Consider the following 25,014-nt stretch of genomic DNA (forward strand, 5'->3'; position numbering starts at 1 on the left):
ATGTCCTATACAAGAACACTTAGCTTGGCATCCAGAGAGGAGTCCAAGTTCTGAAGAGTCATTCTCCTTGGATCATTTGAGAACCTCTCTTGATCCTAATGTCTACCCAAGTAACAATGGAACACCCAATGTTGTGCAAAGCCTTGATCATCATGTGACTTTACTTAGTAACCGAGCCCCATATGTAGGTGAATCCTCAAATCCTTCAAGTTACCCTTCTTTTCAAAGGCAACCTCAGGCAAGCTCTTCAGCTTCTGATTTGGTTCAAGGAAAGGGTCCAGAGTTGAACGCAGACCTGCAGACACTGAGCCCTGTCTCTCCAATCAACCCTCAACCTTTGAAGCGCTACTCATGTTCCTACCCAGATTGTGGGAAATCTTACACAAAGGCTCACCATCTCAAAGACCACATGAAGAAACACACTGGAAAGAGGAGTTATGAGTGCAATGTGCCTGGCTGCAAATGGACATTCTACCGTTCAACAGATCTCAACAGACACATAAAAAAGCACAGTGGGGAGAGGCCCCATGCTTGTCCCCTCTGCAACAAAAGCTATTCCAGAACCTGTTACCTCAAGCAGCATCTGAAGTCTCATTCCCAAGCATCATTCACCAGTACAATTTGACTGTTCAAAAAATATCTTCCCTGAAATTGGTTTATTGTTTCTACTGACACCTCTGTCAACAAGTAGATTTTACTGTTGCCTGAAGATTACAAACAAATGAACAAACAAACTAACATTTAGAATTAGAAAGTGGACCATGTGTACCTCATATCTATTTATTTGCATAGGGAAACCTCAACTTATCCCATTTCAATACCAAATTTTTAAATCTAATTTCCATACACTGTATACTGAACTTTTCCTCTTTAATTTAATGTAAGTTGGCTACCTATCCCACCTACTCAATGTGCTGCAGATGAAAGACACTTCACTAAGGAGTTTGCGATCAAGAGCTCAATGTATGTTCCCAAGATGATGAATGCTGATATGGACGCAGTTTATGCTGAAAATCAGGTGGAACTTGAAGAAAGACTCGACTTCTCAATCAGGAGTTTGAACTACAACACAAACTTTAAAATCTTTCTGCAAGAGTAGATGCAGTTGAGGAAGTAAACCTGAAGAAAAAATCAGAAAATCAAGTACTTGGACAATATACAGATACCCTTATGTCTGCTTAAAGTGTTTTTCAAACAACTGAAACGAAAAGCAAAAGATTGTAAAGGGTTCATCTCACTGTCTTCTATGGATTGCTGCTTTTGTTCTTTCTACATAAGCTTGGATATGATCCAAAAGTTACAGTATCTTTGTTTGCTTCCCTGAGTATTTATAAAGACAATGTCAGATCTAGGTAATACTAAAGCTTAACAGGAGCATCTCTGAGTTAACGTTCTATGTATATATTGGTCTATGAAAATGTGCATATGTAGAGACTTTATATTAAAATTACAGATATTTTTGAAACTTTAAGAAGAATCTTTTGCCAATTTCTTATATATATACACATATATTGTGTAGCACTGTGTTTTATCAAAAGTCTAACAAGTTAAATGTACAAGAAAATAACCATGTTGTGAAAAAGGGACCAAAATCATGTACTGAATGCAGAGCTTCTGTACCTTGTGCACCCACTTTTGCCTCTACATCTGCCTCTGCCTCCCCATCTTTGTCAGGAGAAGAACTGCAGTTATCTCCAACATAGTAACCTGAAACTAAGTATTGACACTATACCAAACTATGATACTTTCTTATCTATTGCTTGCCATTTGTGATTTTTACTAATAAGAGAGGATTGCTGATATCTTTTTAATCAACTGAAAATACATTGAAGCTATAAATAATTAAAGGTTTTCTGTGAAATGTAAACTGTCACATTCGGAAGCTAAAAACATTTTGCAGATGATATGATAGTGTACTTCAGTGACCCCACAAATTCCACCAGAGAACTTCTACAGCTGATAAACATTCAGCAAAGTGGCTGGACATTAAATTAATTCAAAAAAATCAGTAGCCTTCCTGTATTCAAAGGACAAACATGTGGAGAAAATATTTAGGAAAAAGATATCCTCTACAATAGTCACAAAAACGATGAAATACCTTGGTGTGCCTCCAACTAAGTAAGTGAAGGACCTGTATGACAAGAACTTTAAACCTATAAAGAAGGATATCAAGGAAGGTCTCAGACAATGGAAAGATCTCCCATGCTCATGTAATGGAAGGATCAACATTCTAAAAATGACCATCATACATAAAGCAATCTACAGATTCAATGTGATCCCCATTAAAATTCTAATGTTGTTCTTTATTGCGTTTGAAAGAGAAATGAGCAATTTCACCTGGAATAACAAAAGACTTAGAAAAGTAAAATCCATCCTCAAAAACAAGAAAACATCTGCGGGAATCACTATCTCTGACCTCAAGCTATAGTACAAGGCAATTCTGCTCAAAACTGTGTGGGACTGGTACAGAAATAGGCACATGGATCAATGGAATAGAATAAAAGACCCCGTAATAAGGCCCCACATATATGGTCACCTGATTTTTGAACAAGGTCCTGTAAACCTTCAATGGATAAATGACAGCCTATTCAACAAATGGTATTGGTCCAACTGGCACTCAGCATGCAGAAGAATGAAAATAGACCCTTTCTTATCTCCTTGTACAAAGCTTAAGTGTAAGTGGAACAAATATATCCACATTAAACCAGATACACTGAAACTATTAGATGAGAAAATAGGGAAAACCTTAGAAAACATAGGCATAGGAAAATAATCTTCTGAATAAAACACCAGTGGCCCCTGCTTTAAGGTCAAAGATTAACAAATGAAACTTAATGAGTTTGCAAGTTTCTGTGAGGCTTAGGACAGTGTCAAGAAAACAAAACTGCAGCCAACAGAATGGGAAAAGATCATTACCATCTCCACATCAGATAGAGGCCTAATATCCAAGGTATAAAAAGAACTCAAAAAGCTAGACACCAGATAATCAAACAACACTATTAAAAAATGCGGTACAGAGCTAAACAAAAAGTTCTCAATTGAGGAAAATCCAATAGCTGAGAAACATCTAGGAAGTGCTAGACATCCTTAGTATTTTATCTCAGTTGTATACCCAGAGTTTTTGAAACAAACATAGTTACAGTATTTTAGTCATTCTTTAACAAATTTTAAAAATTTTGTTTGTAGTTTCTATCTCATATAGAGCTGATACCCAAAATATTAGAAGTTTTTGTAACAAGAAAGATCCAATAATGGAACTGCTAGCTCTTAGATGGGCTGCTGACATGTGGAATCATCTAATGTACTAATGTAGGCATGGATGGGTGACATAGTTATAAGGATATGTAATCCTCCCATTACAGACATTTTGCAACCATTTTGTGACATTGTTACAGATATTTAAATTTGTGTTCAAGTTCTGCTTTGCTATTTAATAAAAACATTTTCAGAAAAAAAAAAGTTTGGTATGTTTGACATTTTTAAAATTTTATTGGATATTCAGAACATTTACATTTCTAATCTTATATCCTCCCCTTTACTCCCCTTTCCTCCTCCCTCAAACATGTTTTTATGAATTGCATCTCAAATAAAATGACTTCAAACACTAGTTTTTAAACTCTGTGATTTTTTTGGTACTTTTGTGATTTATTGATCTTTCTAATAAATATTTGCTGTGCCCGTAGGTTTTTCTTTGTAATTATCCAGCTTTTCTAGAAAATTTGGTTTTAACAGTAACACAATCTGCAAGCCCTTGGTTATAAAGTAACTCTCCTTTACAGTAGACTTCTTGCAAATATTCCTGTCTCAAGTCTTCTTATTCCAACCCAAGTCACTATTGTCCACAAATTCTAACTCATTCTTACACTTTAGTGTCTACACCTCTTATATATATTTCATGATGTTGGATTTCTAGAGATGTAAAAATTTAGAATAATGACAGGTCTTATTTTTCACATATTTACTTGCACATATGTTAGGTTGACAATATGATCTTTGCAATATATATTAGCCACTTCTTTTGCTCCTCTATGCTATCTATCAGTCACTGGAATAAATTTTCATGATATTTTTTTAGAACAATCAGTCCCCTTTTGACATTATCACAGAAATGTCTCTACATCGCCATAGAGTTGTATAGCATATGTAAGGATATGGTAGTATACCAAAATCTTGGTTTAACTTCTGGCTTTATTCTTTTTAAATGCTCAAGTGTTAAGAACTATCTTGTATATAATTGTCTTATAATGTGATTTACACTCACTATTTATAAACTGCCTTATAAATTTATAAATGAAACACAAATTGATGGGAAATTATTCATTTACTAGGCCAATAAATATGTAAGGGGCTTTCACAACAGGTAGAATCATTACTTACACTTTGAAAATAAGAAAATCACAATGAAGTAATATAAATTCAGATAGTATGGTAGAATTCTGATACAACCAAAAGAGTAAGACATAATGGCTTTGAGCTGACAAGGTCAGTGGTTTCCTCTGAGACTAAAACATTCCATCCTTCAGGAATCTTCAGGAATATTAGGTAGGAAGGGAAACGACTAATAATAGATCCAAGAAGTCCCTGAATAAGCACAAACCACCCATTATATCCATTATGCCACTATTCCTTTGCAGCTCAAACCTACATGCCTGGTAGAGGTTTATATTAGCATAGTCACTTGAAAAAGGCACTATACAACCTGTTGTGCTGTCAATCTTCTTCAAGTTTCTAGCTCTAGTGACTTGTCACCAATGCTGCTGTGGACATTGATTATAAAGCTGCTTTTGAGTAATTTTTGCCCCTGTAACACTGAAAGAACCCCGGAGGGTATCTTCAGTCTGAAGAGACCCGTCCCAAGGAACAACTAGACCACTCACTTCGGATGCAAGTAGTAAGAGATTTATTTACACAGGTACCTGTGGGCACACAGTCTCTCAGAGCACTTGTGCGCTGGACAAAGGGCAGTCCCCTTTTTATAGGGCTTGGGGGGCAGAAGCAAGGTACAGAAGCAGAAGCATAGCAACAGTGTTTTAATTGGTTAGTTTAAATGAAACCAGGGTGAACTGGGGACAAGCCTCAAGTTCTTTGGAAAAGGGTGGCCTTGGTCCCTCCTCTGAGACAGGGTGCTGATTTTCGTCCTTGTCTCAGCAGGTATGGAAAAATATTGTGTCTTTGCAATATTGTGTCTTTACCCCGGTCCAGGTTGTCAACCACAGATATCTTGTTTTGACAGGGACTGGGCTGTCTTCTGGCTCACTTTTGTTTCAGTATTTTTTCATCCCTGCCTGTTCTGGGCCTAGCACAAAATGGCGTTACTGCAGATAAAGCAGGAAGGGGTCTTTCATTCCCGCATTTTCTTATATACTCAAATGGAATCTTTCATTCAGGAGGTCTGGTCTCTCTCATTTTTGTAGCTCAGGTTCACATTGTTTTAGTTTATGGTACTGTTGAGTAAGAACTAAAGCTTGGATCGTGATAGCCTGTCTTTCATGAATTGGACTAAGCAGTTTAGAATACAGGGTCAAAAGAGCAATATTAGGAGAATAATAATTAATGATCCCATTATAGAGGAGACTAGAGTGGTAAACCATGAGGACTTGTTAAACCACCCTTTAAACCAACTTTGTTCAGACTCAAATAACTTCTGTCTTTGTTTGAGCCTTTCTCTGAGTTTAGCCATATTGTCTCTCACCAATTTAGTGTGGTCTGCATAGAAGCAGCACTTCTCTTATAGTGCTGCACAGAGTCCTCCTTCTTGTAAAAATAGAACATCTAGTCCTCGTCTGTTTTGGAGCACTACCTCAGAGAGGGATGTCAGGGATTTCTCTAAGGTGCTGACCGACTCTTTTAACGCCTGTAAGTCTGCATGCATTGCCTGTTGCAGTTCTCTGAACTGTGAAGCTTGTATCAGGGCAGTAGTACCGGTCCCTATACGGGCCACTATGCCTCTCATTGTAACCCTTCCCAGGAGTAGGGCCAAGGTTAAGGATACCAGTTCTTGGCGGTTTCGAACTAGTCCCTGGAAATGTTGGTATATAAATTCAGGTTCATGATATGTAACCTTAGGCCATAATTTAATTAGCACACAGAATTCAGAGGTTTGGTTAAACACTGTAGCCATATACAGGGGTTTAGACCAGTGTTGCAAGCCCAATAGATTCCTGGTCCTGCCGCTAAGTAGTAATTTCCTGCAGCAAGTCGGTGGGTCTGATTACAGAGGTCTTGATGAGTCAATGGGACTACTCACAGACAGAAATCTCTTTCTGACACTTCGGCCAAGGTTAACTTATGGCTGGGAATAGAGTTACAGGCATCTTGGGCGGTGTTGGAGTTACTATAATTTCCTAGAATGGCCACTCTCTCATAATATGGTGGGCTAGAGGTTAGGCATAACCAACATTCTTGGGTCCTCTCTGGGTCGTAAGAGTTTAGGGCTAAGTAAGCCCCCTGTATCAGGTTGAGAAGTCTATATCCAGAGCCCACTACTTGAGGGCGACTGGTGACTTTGGAAGGTTGGGTGACTACAGACACAGAGGACTCTCTAGTCTTGGGATTGGGGTTGTCGGGCTTACTGGTCTCTTAGATATAACTGGAGGGGGGAGTTGCGGAGAGGGAGGCTTTTGGTCTGCCAGTACGAGATTGGGTCCCACTGCCTTAGTGGCTGTCTCCGTTTTGAGTTGAATCTTAAAGACGAGACCTCGATCTGGTCCAGACAAGTACCATCTTAATCCCCATGTGTATCCTTTTATCTATTCTCTGGCTAGCTTTCCTTGCTCAGTGAAGGAGATGTTAAGGGGAAGAAAGGTGGTACCTGTCGAGCCTTTTTTCCACCCCCTCTTACCTTAATCTTGTCCCAGGTGGAGGAGGGCTTCCAATAGGCGTCTCTAGTTGTCTCACATCCCCAGGCTGCACAATAATAATAATCTAGGGACCCGCACTGTCTGTCCTTTTCCCAAGTTCGCCCATCTCTGTGACAGACATAGAAGTATTGACCTGATAGACCATCTTTTGCAGCCTGGGAGCTACACCCGGTGCTGTCTCCCTGGAGTCTTGCAGAGCCCGACGACTTTTAGCCAGGGCATCCTCCCCCCCCCCCCCCGCTCCTTCTTTGGGGTTAGTCCCCGGGATATCCCATGTATCTAGGCCGGCCGCTAGACTGCAAAAATCGGGTGTAAGAGTGGGCCACCATGCATAAAGGGGATGATTTTTAGTCTTTTCCCAGATTATGTCCCCTGTCTGGGAGAGAACCTGCCAGGTCAATTTAAATACCCTGTGTGGGCTCTTTTCTTGACGACTGGCCAGTGTAATTTCTACCGTCACCCAAATAATGATTAATGTTCCCCCGGGTAAGTCTTATTTTTAGGGGGTTTGGTGCATTGAACCTTCTATGTCACCTGCCTACCGACGGAAGAATGAGCTGGCTTAACGTGGGACGTGTGAATCCAAGCAGCTATCCCGTCTACCTTGAGGGCCGTTGGTGTGGTGAGCAGCACAGTATAGGGTCCTTTCCAGCGGGGTTTTAAGTTTTTAGTCTGATGCCTGCGAATCCATACAGAGTCTCTGACCTGGAAGGCGTGAAGTACTAGCGGCCTGTGTAGTTGTTCTTGATAGGCGGAGGCCAACGGTTTCCAGACCTCTTTCTGGATGATCTGGAGTGCCTGCATGTGGGCTTTTAGAGACATATTATTAGCATGGCTGGCAACATCAGAGTCATAAAAGTGTATGGCTGGTGGGGGTGCTCCGTAAAGTATCTCAAACAGGGTAAGTCCATGAGTGCCTGGAGTGTTTTGGGCACGATACAGGGCTAGAGGGAGTAGGAGTACCCAGTCTCTAGTGCCCGTTGCGAGCGTTAATTTGGTTAGAGTCTCCTTAATGGTTCTGTTTATACGTTCTACCTGTCCTGAGCTTTGGGGCTTATAGGCACAATGTAGTTTCCAATCATTCCCCAGTAGCTTAGCCACCAACTGACTTACCTGGGGGAAGAAGGCAGGCCCATTATCTGACCTCAATACTGGGGGAAGTCCATACCTGGGAATGATCTCCTCTAATAGCTTCTTGGCGACCACGTTGGCTGTTTCATGTTTGGTGGGAAAGGCTTCAACCCAACCAGAGAATGTATCTACAAATACTAGTAAGTACTTATAGCCATATAGTCCAGGTTTTACCTCCATGAAATCAATCTTCCAATGAGTGCCTGGCTGGTGTCCTCTCACTCGAACTCCTGGATGGGCCTTAGTTCTTCCTGCATTTGTTTGCACACAAGTGGTGCAGTGATTTAGTACCTGTTGAAAGGTATTTTCTCCCTGCAGAAGATAGTGCACGCTTTCTTCTTTATCTAGGAGAGCTTTTAACTTTTTGGCAACAATGTGAGTCAACCGGTGTAGGGCTTTAATTAGTTCAAAAGTCTGTTTCAGGGGTATCACCACCTTATTTTTATAAATCCATTGTCTTTTTTTCCGGCAAGTGGGTGGCCCCCATTTTCTTTAGTAAATCTAAGTCTTGGTAATCATAACGATAGGCAGGGGGAGTAACGTTTGTTTCTTTTTGGGCGAGAGGGAAGGCTTGTGTGGAGGCTGCAATCATGGCTACAGCAGCCTCCCGAGCGGCCTTATCGGCCATTCTGTTTCCTCGAGCCTCAGGACTGTCTCCTTTCTGATGCCCCGGACAGTGAATGATACTCAGTTTCTGGGGTAAGAATAGGGCCCCTAGTAGGGCCAGAATCTCAGTCTTATTTTTGATGTCTCTGCCCTCTGAGGTTAGGAGCCCCTTTCTCCGGTCTATTTCCACATGTATATGTAGTGTGGCAAAGGCATATCTGCTGTCTGTATAGACATTTAGTTTCTTACCTTTTGCCATCTGAAGGGCCTTTGTCAGGGCGATGAGTTCTGCTTTCTGGGCTGATGTTCCTGGTAGTAGGGCTGTTGCCCAGATTACCTGAGTCTCAGTGGTCATGGCGGCTTCTGCTCGGCGCTCTCCATTGTTCAGAAAACTGCTGCCGTCTGTGTACCAAGTGAAATCTGCCTCCTGAAGGAGAGTATCCGTTAAGTCTGGTCTGGTCCCATGGACTTCGGCGAGAATCTGAAGGCAATCATGTTGTTCTGGCGTCTCAGGGAGGGGCAGCAGGGTGTCAGGGTTGAGTGTCACTACCTGACCAAAACGGACTCGGTCGGTGTCTAGAAGCATAGCCTGGTAATGAGTCATCCAGGCATTGGACAGCCACCTATCTGGTGGTTGTCTGACCAACGCCTCGACAGCATGGTGGTCATAGATGGTCAGAGGCTGGCCCATGGTCAACTTCCCAGTGTCTTTGTGAGCACTGCAATGGCAGCCACCATACACAGGCAGGGTTGCCATCCTGACGCCACTGGGTCAAGTTTCTTGGACAGGTATGCCACTGGTCTCTTCCATGGCCCTATCTGTTGAGTCAATACTCCTTTGGCATAACCTTGTTTTTCATCTACAAACAACTCAAAGGGCTTAGTTAAGTCTGGAAGGCATAGGGCTGGTGAGGATAGAAGGGCCTTTTTAATGTCTTGAAAAGCCTTTTGATGTTCTGGCCGCCAATCAAAGAAGACCCCCTGTTTGGTAAGGGGGTATAAGGGGGCTGCCATTTCTGCAAACCCCGGTATCCAGAGTCGGCAGAACCCCGCAGTCCCCAAGAACTCCCTCAACTGTCATGGTCCTCTGGGAACCGGAATTCCAGTGATGGTCTGCTTGCGGGCTTCCATCAGCCACCTTTTCCCTTGGCTAACTTGGTAGCCCAAGTATGTGACCTGCTGTCTATAAATCTGGGCCTTTTTGGCAGATGCCCGATATCCCAGGGTCCCCAATGTCTTAAGGAGGGCAGCCGTCCCTTCCCTGCATTTTTCGTCAGAGTTGGCTGCCAGTAAAAGTTCATCTACATACTGCAGTAGGACCAATGTCAGGTGTTGGACTCTGAAGTCGGCCAGGTCTCTGTGTAGAGCCTCATCAAACAAAGTGGGACTATTTTTGAATCCCTGGGATAAGCGGGTCCAAGTCAGCTGTCCCGACAGCCCCATTTCATGATCCTTCTATTCAAAGGCATAGATAGGCTGGCTGGAGGGGTGGATCCTCAGGCAGAAAAAGGCATCTTTGAGGTCCAATACAGTATAAGAGATATGGGAAGGAGGTAACCCACTTAGCAGGTTGTAGGGGTTAGGGACCGTTGGGTGGATATCTTCCACCCTTCGGATAACCTCTCTGAGATCTTGTACAGGTCGATAATCACCCGTGCCTGGTTTCTTGACAGGCAATAAGCGAGTGTTCCAAGGCGACCGGCAGGGGATCAGGATCCCCTGATCCAAGAGTCTTTTGATATGGGGCCTTATTCCTTGGTAAGCTTCCTGAGACATGGGGTACTATTTGATAGATACTGGGGTGGCTGTGGCCTTTAGAGATATCATTAATGGTGGTTGCTGTTTGGCCAGTCCCATGCCACCAGTCTCAGCCCAGGCCAGTGGGAATCTGTTCAACCAAGATGTGTCAGTTGACTCTTGGATGTTTTTAGTCTCAGACTGTTCATACAGTCTGTATTCATCTTCCAAGTTAAGGGTTAAAACATGGAGGGGCTGTCCTAGGGGTCCCGTAATGCTAGCCCCTGTCTTTTCAAAATGGATCTGTGCTCTTAATTTGGTTAGGAGATCTCGGCCCAATAAGGGGTAAGGGCAGTCAGGCACATATAGAAAGGAGTTAATCACCTTACCGGTAGCCAGGAGCACTTTACTGTCTGTAGTCTACCGATATCTCTTGCCTCCAGTGGCTACTTGGACCCAGGCTGATCGATCACTCAATGGTCCCACCGGGTTGGTTAATACAGAATGTTGAGCACCTGTATCTACTAGGAAGGTGACTGGTTGCCCCCCAACATCAAGTGTTATCCTGGGCTCGGGGGGGGGGGCTCCTGGCCCCGACTCTCCTAATCTTCCAGTGTCAGGAGCGACCCCGGGGGTCTGGGTCGACAAGGCCCCTTAGGCCGTTTGGGGCAATCCCTGATCCAGTGACCTATTTCTTTGCAGTAGGCACACTGGTCTCGTTCTACTCTTGGTCCCCTTTGATCTCCCACCTGTCTCCCTAACTGCTGCCCTGACACTACGGTGGCCAGCAGTCTGCTAATCTCTCTATTTCTACGTTCTCTTTGGTTTTCCCTTTCTTCTGTCTCCTTTTTAAATCTCTCCTCTCTCTCTTCTTGAGTCTCTCTCTTATTACATATATGCTCAGCCTCTTTTAACAGGCCCTGTATTGTACTTTCTCTAAGACCTTCTAAGCTCTCTAACTTTTTTTCTAATATCTGGTGCTGACTGCCAAATAAAGGACATGGCAAGATTGCATCCTGGATCTTCTGGATCATAAGGAGTATAGATGAGATATGCCTCTTTGAGTAGCTCTAGAAATGCAGAAGGTGACCCTTCAGGTCCCTGAATGACCTGCTTTACCTGAGCCAGATTTGTGGGGCGCCTTGCAGCCCCATGGAGACCCACTATAAGCAACTGGCGATAGAGCCACAGGTGGTTCCTACCTTCCTGGGTGGCAAAGTCCCAATCGGGATGCTCAAGAGGAGAAGCGGCATCAATCTCGTTTGGCAGCTGAGTGGGGCGGCCATTGTCGCCCAGGACATTTTACTGAGCTTCCAGAAAAACCCTCTGTTTCTCTTCAGTGGTCAGCAGCACCTGCAGCAACTGTTAACAATCATCCCAGGTTGGCTGATGGGTAACTAAAATAGACTCAATAAGGGAGGTCAGCATAGAGGGATCTTTAGAGAAAGGCGGGTTATTATTTTTCCAGTTATAAAGGTCAGAAGCCGAAAAGGGCCAGTATTGTAGCTGGCCGTTCGGTCCCGTTCATAGGGGAAAAGCTTGGGAGGTGGAGTCTGGGGCTGGCTCCCGCTCCCAGCGTGCGCAGAGGAGTCCGGCCACTGGAGACGGAGCTGGTTCAGCCGGGGACGGAGGTGCCACAGGCACTGGAAAAGCTTCCCCTGGAGCATGAGCAGCGGGATATGGTGGAGGCTCTTTGGCTCTTCTGTCAGGAGGTCCATTAGCATATTATCCCAGGTGGCAGCACAACCGGTTTTTCTTTCTTTTCTGCTTGGAGATTTTTAGTCACGGTGGGGTAAAGGGAAGACTGGGAGGGTAAAGCAGGGGCGGGGACCGATTGGAGGGGAGAGAGCAGAGTCGGAGCAGACAGGATAGGAGGGAGCTTAGGAGAAACAAAAGGCTTAACCCACGCAGGTGGGTATAAGGCAAGGTATTCCCAGGTGGCGATGTAAGGTACTTGGTCCGGGTGACCATGGGGACCTGGATCCATGATCTTGGCCTTTACCTGAAAAATAATATCAAGCGTAATGGTGCAGTCCCGCGGCCATCCTATGCTAAACGTGGGCCATTCTCCCGAACAAAACTTGGTCCACTTTCTCTTTCAGATTTCTACCGAGAGGTTATGGGTGGTGTCTCGAACATCCTTCCAGTGCTGCAGGGTAAGGCTCAAGGGGGTAGTGACAGTCTGGCCCATAGTTTCAAAAAAGGCAACAATAAATACGGAACAAAAAACAAGAGACAAAGACAGATCAACACAGAACGTGCTGCGCGGCTCCAGGGCCAAGTCTAAACAAAAGTGTCAGATGGAGACCATACAGATGAGGGTCCGGATCCGGACCCCTCGTCTCCCAGAGGTTCCACGTACCCTTCAGACAAGGGAAGGCCCCCAAAGTGTCCGATTCTGGTAGTGGATCCAGTCCCAATAAATCGGGCTCCCGATGCCCGTGGAACGCCTTCCAGGGCTGCGGAGGGGAAGTGCAAGCTCCTCAGCTCCTTCCAAGTCCACCAAATACTAATTACTTGGCGCCTAGTACTGAAAATACAGAATTCGCTGCGCAGACAGTTAAACAATCAGACACAAACAGGGGATGGCCAGCTTACCTCCCAATAGTGGGTCGGTGGTCCCTTGGTAGGGGTGTCTCAGATTCCCAGCCAATGCACCAAATGAAAGAACCCCGGAGGGTATCTTCCATCTGAAGAGACCTGTCCCAAGGAACAGCGAGACCACTCACCTCAGATGCAAGTAGCAAGAGGTTTATTTACACAGGTAACTGTGGGCACACAGTCTCTCAGAGGACTTGCGCGCCAGACAAAGTGCAGTCCCCTTTTGATAGGGCTTGGGGGGCAGAAGCAATGTACAGGAGCAGAAGCATAGCAACGGGGTTTTTATGAAACCAGGGTGAACTGGGGACAAGCCTCAAGTTCTTCGGAAAAGGGTGGCTTTGGTCCCTCCTCTGGGACAGGGTGCTGTTTTTCGTCCTTGTCTCAGCACGTATGGCAAAATATTGTGTCTTTAAAATATTGTGTCTTTATACCGGTCCAGGGGGTCAACTGCAGATATTTTGTTTTGACAGGGACTTGGCTCTCCTCTGGCTCACTTTGGTTTAAGTATTTTTCCATCCCTGCTGTTCTGGGCCTAGCACAAAATGGCGTTACTGCAGCTAAAGCAGGAGGGGGTCTTTGAACACCTCATCTGTTTTTGGGAAAATAACCTCCATAAAACTTACTGATTCACCAAGTTGGAATTTAGTTCTCTCTCTCTCCACATCATTCCCTCCCTACCTCCATCCCTCCCTTTCTACCTCCCTCCCTACAAACCTCCCACCCTCTCTCTCTATCTCTCAAACTCTCTCTCTCTCTCTTTCTCACTCTGCACACACACACACACACACACACACACACACACACACACACACATATACATATATATATATATATATACCGTGAGTCCTATCTGATATTAGTAGGCATGAATATTATGAATATTATGTCTTCCCAGGAAATATGATAGCTCAGGTAGTAAGTGTTTTTATTTATTGCAATATTGAAAAACATTTAAGACATGGAACACATGCTATTTTGTTGTGTTGGTTCTCACCTTTATGCTAATTTCTACCTCCTTATCTCCTCAATGAAACAGAATACCACCTGGGTATCACCCCACCCTGGATCATCTATTCCCAGCAGGTCTAGTCATATCCTCTCCAACTGAGGCCTAACCAGGCAGTCCAGGAAGAAGAAAAGAGTACCAATGTCAATGAACAGAGACTGAGATAGCCCCCGTTTAACTTCCTGAATGCTTCCTGGGCTCCACATGATGTGTGATTGTCAGTCTGTTTCCATACTCTACTGGATGAAGACTCAGGAGACAATAATGCTAGGTTCCTACATGCAAGCATAGCAGAGAAGCCAAGTATCATTAATATGGTCTAGTGTGGACTCTCTCCCATGAAATGTATATCTCTATGGGATACTCATGGGAGGGCTGTTTCCTCACTATCTGTTCCATCTTTATCTCTGCACAATATGTAGGCAAGAAAAATTTGAAGTCCTAACAAGGGCAGTAATACAACATGAGAATATCTAAGGGATTCAATTTGGAACAAAGTAGTCAGAGTATTATTGTTCACAGATGACTTGAAAATATAAATAAAAGACCCCCAAGTTTTACCAGAAAACTTCCACAGCTGATGAACACATTCAGCAAGGTGCTTGCACAAAAAATTAATAAAAGAAAAATCAGTAGGCCTCATTTGTGCAAATGATGTTCTGAGACACAATTTAAGGAGAAAATTCTCTTATACCACCCTAAAATCCTAAAAAAATTCCTCATATGAGTCTAACCCAGCAAGTCAAAGACCTATATAACAGGAACTTCATGTCTATGAAGAAACTGGAGATGATATCAGAAGATGCAAAGATATAAGATGAACCCGACTGAGCAGGATTAACATAACAAATTCACCATCTTACCAAAACAATTTACAGATTCAAAATAATTTCCATTAAAATTGTAATACAATTATTTAGAGGCAATCTGACATATTCTGGTGTCTAGAGAGCATATACATATATTTCAGGACAAACAAACATGTTAAAAATATACAAAAAAAGCTTAAAAATGAATGGTTCACTCATAAATATTACTGATTATTTGATATATACAAAACATAAAGGAAGGAAATCAATGTGTACTGATACCAGGCGGTTCAACAGGACTATATACATTTGGTGCTTCTAAATTTTGATTACCTCTCTAATGAGGAGTAGTTTGAAGGGACCACTCACATTCACAGACACACTTACACACACACACACACACACAATTTAGAGATATAAGAAAACCTGGCATCAGAGATAACAAAATGTTAAGAGTGTAGTGCTAATAACTAAGCAAGGGAATCAAACAGAACCTGAAAATGTCACAAACAAGTAAGAGACAGCCCAACACACCAGAAAAGCAAGCTTTGGACATTAAAACAAACTGCATGATAAGGATGATGAAGGTCTTCCAGAGGCACATTAATTTAATGAGAACCAGTAAACAAGTTGAAGAAACACATGAGAAACATTAAACATGTAGAAGACCTTAAAGAGGCAACAGAAAAATCAGTTAAAGAGCTACAGGAAAATACAACCACACAGGTGATGGAATGAAAAACAAAAGTAGAAAAAAAAAATCACAAAAAGAAACAACCCTGGAGATAGAAAACCTGAGAAAGAGATTAGTAGTCATAGACACAAGCATTACCAACAGAATGCAAGAGATGGAAGAGAGTTTCTCAGGGGCAAAAGATACCACAGTAAACATTGGCACATCAGTCAGAGATAATGCAAAAATCTAAAAGCTTTATTCTAAAGCATCTAGTAAACCCAGGACTCAATGAGAAGAGCCAATCAAAGTATAATAGTTGTAGAAGAATATAAAGACTCCCAAATAAAAGTGTCACTAAATATCTTGAACAAAATTTTAGAAGCTAATTCACTAACCTAAAGGAAGAGATGACCATGAACATACAAGAAGTCTACAGAACTCCAAATAGATTAGACTAGATAAATTAAATTCCCTCAGACATATAATAGTCAAAATACCAAATATTCAAAACAAAGAAAGTATAGCAAAAGAGGTATACTCAGCTTGGACTGTATAGCTTAACCTGTCCACTAAATCTGTGCTTTTAAATGTTTAGAACTTTGTTTATACATTGCAAATTTTTAAAGGTTGTGTCTCTGTTTAGTTTCTCAGAATTGTGTTATTATAGCATGAACTGACTATGCCATGCATGAGGAACCTAAGAAGGGCTTTCTAGATAGGTGGCAATCATTCAGTATATTCTGGCTTTTGTGAGATTTATTCTAGGCTAATGTTTTTATTTGTCAGGCACAGCCTGAGTCTCAGAGCTTTGTGATGCCTGGAAAATCTATGAGTTTTAATTTAACCATTTCTATGTCTTTAGTGTCTTACATTCTACAAATGAGGCTTTATGCAAAAGTCTCAGAGTCCCCCAAATTCTTGTGTTTTTCTATCACTTGTGAAAAACAAAAAAGAAGAAAACCACACAAATATAATTCTACTTCTAACAATAAAAATAATAGGGAACAATAATTGTTCTTTGATATCTCTTAGCATCAATGGATTCATTTCCCAATTAAAGATACATAGACTATCAGAATGTATATACAATCTGAGTCCAACATTTTGTTGCATACAGGAAACTCATCTCAGGAACAAACACAAATTGTATCACAGAGTAAAAGTTTAGGAATAAATTATAAGGAAAAATGGTCCTAAGAAACAATCTGGAGTGGCTATTCTACTATCAAATAAGATAGAATTTCAACCAAAAGTTACCAACGTTGTTACGGAAGGACAATTTTGACTAATCATAGGAAAAAAATTTATCGAAGTGAAGAACTCTGCTCCAAATACAAGGGCACCTACATTTATTTTAAAAAAAAACTCTATTAAAGCTCAAAGCATATATTATATCACACACAATAATAGTGAGAGACTTCCACATCCCAATCTCATCCATGGACAAGTCAGGGAAGCAGAAGGTGAACAGAAGCATATTGAAACTAACAAAATTTGAACCATATTAATTTGTCCTATAAGACATATCTTTCTAAGACATCATTTCATGGAACCTTCACCAAAATGACCCTATTGTCAATCACAAAACAGATATCAATACCTAAAAAAAAAAAAAAAAAAGATTGACATGATTCCATGCACCCTTGCAAATAACCATGGACTAAGGCTCGTCTTCAAAAACAAAAACAAATCAAAACATCACATACACATGAACAATGCCCTACTCAACAATACCATGTTCAAGGAAGAAATAAATAAAATCTTAAGGATTTTCAACATTTAATGAAAATGAGAGCACACCAAACTGAAACTATGGGATATAATGAAAGCAGTACTAAGAAGAAAACTCATTGCTTGTATTTGTTCCAAAAGAAACTGCAGAGAGCATACACAGCCAGCTTGACAGAAGAACTAAAAGTTATAGAACAAAAAGAAGAACATACATCTAAGAGGAATAGACAGCAGGAAACACTCAAAATCAGAGCTGAAATCAACAAAGTAGAAACAAAAAAGAACTATACAAAAAAATCAACAAAACCAGGAGCTAGGTCTTTGATAAAATCAAAAAGATTGATAAAACCTGAGCCATACTAACTAGAAGAGAAAGAGACTATCTTAATTAACAAACTCACAAAAGAAAATGAAGATATCACAACAGAAACTGAAGAAAGTAAAAACAAATCATCAGATCCTGCAACATAAGTATATACTCAACCAAACAGAAAATCTTGAGAAAATGTCTTATATTCTCCATATTACCAAAGATCAAATTTAAATCTAAATCAAGTAAATCATTACAACAGTCCCATAATCCCTATATAAAAACAAGCACTCATCAAAAGCCTCTGATCCGAAGGGAAGTAAAAAAGCAATGGTCTCAGCGCCATATTTTATCAGACATTCAGAAAAGAACTGATAACAATACTATCGAAACTATTTCAAGAAATAGTAAGAGAAGGAACACTACACAACTCATTCTTTGAAGCCAAAATTACTCTCATGCTTAAATCACACAGAGTCCCTACAAAGAAAGAAAGAATGTGTCAGACAATATTCCATCATGAACATCAGTGAAAATATTCAATCGATTTCTTGTAAACTGATTACTAGAACACGACACATGATCCTTCACCATGATCAAGTAAAGTTCATCCCAGGGATACAGGGAGAGTTCAATATATGAGAATCCATCAAAGTAATCAACCAAAAACAAAATCAAATAAATAAACCATATGAATATCTCTTTAGATGCTTATAGGGCACTTGAGAAAATAAAACACCACTTCATGTTTATGGTTTGGAAATATCAGGAACTTTAGGCTTATCCTTAAAGATAGTAAAAGCAATATACAGCAAATGAGCAGCCAATATTAATCTAAATAGGGAGAACGCTGAAGCAATCACACTAATTCAGATACTCGACAAGTCTGCCCACACTGCTCCTACTCTTCTTCTGCAATGGAGTACTGGAAGTCTTAACTAGAGCAATCATACCACAAATGCAGTCAAAGGGATGTAAATTAGAAAGCAAGATGTCAGATATCACTATTTGTTGATGATATGATAGTATACTTAAGTGACTCAAAGAATGCCACCAGAAACCTTTTACAGCTGATAAGCTGTATTTTCCCCAATCCCTTTTGCTTTCAATGGCCTCTCATAGTAACAAGCCTCACCAGTTCTTCATGGCCCCTTCAAAACCAGGAACACATGGGGGAATCTTACATATTACTAAGTACAGCTGCTGTGTGAGGTGCAACTCTCAATGTCTCAGGAACACAGATTCTATCTGCTCTCCAAAAATACTTTTCAGAAGATTTTACCACAGTGATGCTGGTCTGTTCTTAATCATCACTAATTTTTTAGCTCCAGATAAACAACTTCAATTGTCCCGGTAGCCTCCTTCCCTTGATAATAAAGCCAGAGACCCAGGCTTGAAGCTGCTGAGTTATGCTGGTTGCAGGAGCTGGAACCTGGCCCCTTTTTCTATTACATTATCACTACATGCCTATTTTCTAACTCCTTCACTGATTAAGAATTTTTCCTCCCAACTACTTGAAAACCAATCTTTAGGCCACATACTCAAATTCTGCACTGAAATAGACCACATGATCTTGGGCCATGTCTGAACAGTTCAGATCACCCTCAACAACAAAGTCTTCCATATACCTTCAAGGATAGTTTATTAAACCGCATTTAAAGAATTCCAGTACTCTTTAAATCCAAAATACCAAAATCCACATTCTTCCAAACAATTGAATGATAAGGCCTATCAAAGCAATAACCCCTTCCTGGTGCTATCTTCTGTCTTAAGGTTTCACTGCTTTCAACAGACACCATGACCAAGGCATGTCTTACAGAAAACATTTATTTGGGATTACTTTATAGGTTCAATAATTCAGTTCATTATCAAGGCAGGAACATGGCAAGTCTAGGCATGCAAAGTGCATGAGGAGCTGAGAGTTCTACATTTTCATCCAAAGAAAGACAGGAACAGACCTGGCCACTTCTGGTAGATAGGAGGACTGTCTCAAAATCAATTTCCACAATGACACACTTCCTCTAATAAAGCCACACATTCCATAGTGCCACTGCCTGAGACAAGTATATGTTAACCATAACAGGATGGATCCCTATTTGTACATATCAGCCTTATTTATAAAAGCCATGAGCTGGAAAGAACCCATGTGTACTTCAAAAGAGGTATGCATACAAAAATACGTGGAACATTTACTCAATGATGCACTACAGAGCTATTCAAAACACTGACTATATGAAACTCTTAGACAAATGGAAGGAACTAGAAAATATCCTCCTGAGTGAGGGAACCCCTTCACAAAAAACACACATGGTATGCACTCACTGATAAAGGGATATCAGACCAAATGTTTTGAAGGCCCAAAATATATTTCACCGATCATATAAACCTCAGTAATTAGGAAGACCTAAATATGGATGCTTCAGTCATTCTTAGAAGGGGAAGCAAAATACCCTGGGGAAGAAATTACTCCCAGCTCCTTCTGTCATTAGTTGGGCTTCACATATTATCTTCTGTGCCCTGACAAAGAGCTTATTTCAATTTTCCAGCTCTGATCTTTGTAGCACTCGATGCTAATTCTAAACTGGTGTTTTCTTAATCATCTAATTTTTTTGCTCCGGCATAAGAGCATCAGTTTTCCCCGTAGTCCCTTTATTCTTGGCACAATTTCTAGAATCATCTGGCCAGAGCATGTACTGCTGCCTGCAGGACAGAGATTATGTACCCCTTGTTTTAATACATTATCACTATCTTTTTTTTGAGTTTTAATTTTTTTTATTTATTTACTTATATCCCAAACACTGCTCATTTGTCACTTCCTTAAGGAGTCCCTCTCCCAACAAATCCCCCTTTCCTCTGAAAGGGTGGGGCCCCATGGGAATCCACCCAAGCTAGCACATCTAATCTTATCTCATCAGGATTAGGCCCATTCTCTCCCATTGAGGTCAGACAAGGTAAACTTCTAAGGAAAGGGATTCCAGTCAGACAACCACTTTAGGTAGAGTCCCATATCCAGTTGTTGGGGGATCCATGTGGAGACTAAGAATCTGCTACATATGTGCGTGGGGGTGGGGGATTGGATCAGCCTGTGCATGCTCTTTGGGGAGAGCTCTCAGAAATCCAGATTAGTTGACTCTCTTAGTCTTCCTGGGGAGTTCCTTTTCCCTTTTGGATGTTCTTTTTGTTTACCCACTTATTTACTACCTAAGCTTGCCTCTCCAAAGTACACATACTCTCTGAACAATAATTCCAATACAATTTTGTATACTAAATTCAAGGTTACTAATTCATTTAACAGTATAAAATTATAAAACCATGGTATTATTTCAAGACTGCTTTATATGAGATAGTCCCTTAGACATTTCAAATACTTTCACATTTTTTGTATGATTCCAACCTTCAGTTGTCTCTGACATTTTATTACCTATATGTTTTAGTTAAGGTTTTATTGCTCTGAAGAGACACTATGAACAAGTCATTTCTTGTAAAGGCAAACATATAATTAGGGCTGGTTAACAGTCTGAGAGGTTCAGTCCATTTCCTCATGGTAGGAAGCATGGGATCATGTAGCATGACAGCCATGGTGTTGGCAGAGATGATCATTCTACTGCTTGATACAAAGGGAGCCAAGAGAGCCCTCTCATTCTGCATTGGGTGGAGCCACAGCATTGGATCATCAAAGCACACACGGATAGTGAAAAACTCCCTTGAATAAGGCCACAACTACTTCAACAAGGTCACAGCTAATATTCACATTCCCTAGTCACTCTATTCTACTCTCTATCATATAGGCATATTCAAACACATGAGCTACATCATTGATGTGATTAGGGTGTGCATTCAAAGTAACTATTTGGCTGAGTGAGATCTGTGTTTGTGTGATTTCTGCAGGAATTGTTGGATCAAAACTCCTTGATCTTTAAATGCCTTAAAAATCATTACCACCTGTGTGATACCTATAAATAATTAATTTCCCTGTAGGGCTAGGTACAGACTCAGTTAATTCTGGAACACAACAATTTTATGTCTTCAGAAATCACTTATCAGAATATTTCATCATAGTAAAATGGTCTATTCTTATCTCCATTGATATCCTATCTTCAGCTAGTCAGAATCTGCAATCCCTTCTGTTCTTGAATCTAAAGCGACAGGTACAAGGCCAATGCTCCCAAATTATTCTGCTTCCTGGGCCTGGTACATGTCTCCCTTATTCTATTAAGTCATTCCCTGTTCAGTATTCGCTGTCTTGGCCTTTTCTGTGTAATTTTCAACTGAGGGATCTGAATGTTCAATTACAGAATTCTGGGATTTAAGGCATGTGTCATCATTCCTCAACCAAATCATATATATATTTTTTAATTAGAACTGGCTCATTCCCAGGCTGACCTAGAACTTAAAAATCTACCAATTTGTCTTCTGAGAGTTGGGATAAAATGCACATACTACCATTTTGGAGCTAGTATCAAAGGTACACAGAGAACACAAAAAGCTATAGTGCCAGGGAAATATTCATGATCTCTCCAAAACCAGACAGCATTGATCTGATGCAACTCACAGCTAGGTCCTTATTCAAGCTATCTCATTTTGACCACAATTACAATTGTAAGGCAGGATAGTTTGGATTGTACTGCACCCCCATATGTCTACTGGAATAATGTATTATAGAAAGCATCAATTAGAATGGATGGGTACAAACATCTTCTTGGAATACTACTGTGGCCTTTAACATAATTGGGTGATGTTGGGAGTCATATCATAAACTTAATATCTGCTTCCCTCTGCATTGACAGTTTTGAGGCAAACGCTGACTTTGTAACCAGGTTTGTTGGGGAAATAATCCAGAACTGCTGGCCTTGATTTTATATATAACCTTGAAACTCTCATCATATTTGGAGTAGTCTAGAGATTGGAGCTATGCTCTGTTTGATATGGATTGCTGAGCTACCTCAACCTGTAAGCCATTATACTAAATCTCTGCCTACTTACATATATAGAAAGATTCACTGTGTAAGTGTTGGTCCTCTAGAGAAGCCTGGCAAATGCAGGAGGTATGTAAAAGAAAGAGATCATTTGCAAGTCCACTTGGTCAAATTAGGTATTCATCCATCTGATAAATATCTTCTGAAATGAAATCATGTTACACTATGTTGTCCCCTACTTTTAATGTGTTTTAGGACAGTAAAACCACATTTTTCTGAGGTCAAGGTTTTGATTTCCAACAAGTTTCCCTTTTTTGTCCACTTGAAAATACCTAGAAAGCCAAAAGATCTACACAAGATGGACACACCTCTGAGATAGTGACTGGTTGAATTTTGTTAATTGATTGGTGACCAAGAACACGTGACAGGAAGACATACTTTAATCCAGGATACACCTTCCGCTGGAGGCCTATATAAGTCCATGGAAGCAGGAAGGATTGCCTATTTGTCAGCTTGTCCTCAGCTTGTTCACAAGTCTATACCTACACTGGTACTGGCACCAGCTGTTCCAATTTCAGGACTCTAGATTAGACCAGCTGTACCAATCTGTCTTGCAGTACTCAAAACTACAAGACCTTTGGACTTTTCATCCTCAGCTTGCCATTGTGAGTTTACAGGACTGGGAACCGTTAGTACATCCAAAAATTCTTTTTTTTTTTCACATACATACAGAGAAAAATTAATTTCATAATTTTATTTCTAATTGGATATTTTATTCATTTAACTTTCATATATATGTTCTTTCCTGGTTTCCTCTACACAAACCTTCATTCCATCTACATCCAGTTGTTTCTATGAGAGTTCTACCTCACCACCCTAAGGTTCCCCTACACAAGGGCATCTAGTCTATACTGGACCAAGGGCTTCCCCTTAAATCAACGATAAATAAGGCCATGTTCTTCTACATGCAGCAGGAACCTTGGGTTCTTCCTCCATATTTGCTCTTGGTGGGTGGTTTTTTCCCTTGGAGCTCTGGACAGTCAGGCTGGTTGGTATTATTGTTCTAACAATGGGGTTGCAAACTTCTTCAACTCTTTTATGACTTTCCATAACTCCTCCACTGGGGTCCCAGTACTCAGTCTGATGGCTGGCTCTAAGCATCTGTATTGGTTTCAGAAAGGTTCTGGCCTTACAATTAAGTAGGTCTTCTAAGTTCCTTCTTCTAAGTTAGAATGAAGCTTCCGTAAATCCTTCTTCATCTCCAGACGGTCTTTGAATTTTATTGTGGTTTCATAAATTTATTTAATGATCACAAGCTTAACTTATGCTATAGGCATGAATTTATAAGTTCATTAAAAACCCATGTACAGTTTATGTGGGACTTTCCTTTAATTGTTTGGAATAGAATTCTAAGCCCCATAATTAGAGTTTTTACGGTATTTCTGTGGTACCTTAAGAGACAGAGTAGGAGCCACCCCTTGCCTTGGCCTTGGAATGCTTAAGAACATATTCCTGTGAGTCCCATTATTCCCAGGGAAAGAGGAAGCGGCTACACAAGGTTAAGTCAACAATGATTAGCACGATGCTTGAGCACTATAAGAGAAAACATTTGTGAAGCCACATTTTAAAATACTGTCCCTTGTGGAGTTGATCTGCCACACCTGTGGGCAGTACATTTAGTGTTGGGGTTGACCACTGGTGACAGAGGGCAATTTTTTGATCCGAGAAAGTCAGTTTCTTGTGGAGTCTAATAGTCTGACTAAGGGATGGTTTTCAAAGATATGTCACTATTTGCTCAGAATAGAGGTAGATGACCTGAACATGTAGCAAAGTGACAATGATCAGACACTGACCCAACATGGGTATTCTTCTTTCTTATTGGTTCTTCTTTTCATTTCTTATTACTTACTCTTTGTATTGATATTTATAATGGTATGCTCTTCCTCCACCTTGTTCCCTTCCAGCCCTCTGGCATTTCCCTACATTGGGGAAACATGTTCTTCCTGGACCAAAGAGCTCTTCTCAAATTGATGCCAGACACTGCTATGTTCAGCTACATATGCAACTGTAACCATAGTTTTCTCAATGTGTTCTCAATGGTCAGTGTTATAGTACCTGAGTGTTGTGTAGGGTTTGGTTGGTTGATCACATTGTTTTCTAATGCAGTTGCAACACCTTTCAGCTCCTTCAGGCTTTTCTTTAGCACCTTCATTGAGGTCCCCAAGTTCACTCTGATGGTTAGATGCTTACAGGCTCAGCTGTATGCATTTAACTCTGGCAGAAACCCTGAGGAGGCATCTCTATATGTTTCTTGCTTCTAAGCACTTTGTGCATCAGGAATCGAGCTAGGGATTGGTGGCTTCTTATGGGGTGGTTCCCCATTTAAAGAAGTCTCTGAATGATTTTTCTTTATTCCCTGTTCCTCTATTTTACCTTGTATTTCCTATCTAAAGTGTTTTGTTCTTTCTACTAAACAGGAATGAGGTTTGACATTTTGGCCTTCCTTTTACTTTGCACATCATAAGGTCTGTCAATTGTTTCTGGGGTACCCAAAGTTTTCTGTGGCTAGTATTTGCTTCACAGTGAGTGCATTCCATGTGTGTCTTTTTGTGACTGGGGTACTCACGATAT

The sequence above is a fragment of the Micromys minutus genome (genome assembly GCF_963924665.1).
Source record: "Micromys minutus genome assembly, chromosome: X".
Taxonomy (NCBI): domain Eukaryota; kingdom Metazoa; phylum Chordata; class Mammalia; order Rodentia; family Muridae; genus Micromys; species Micromys minutus.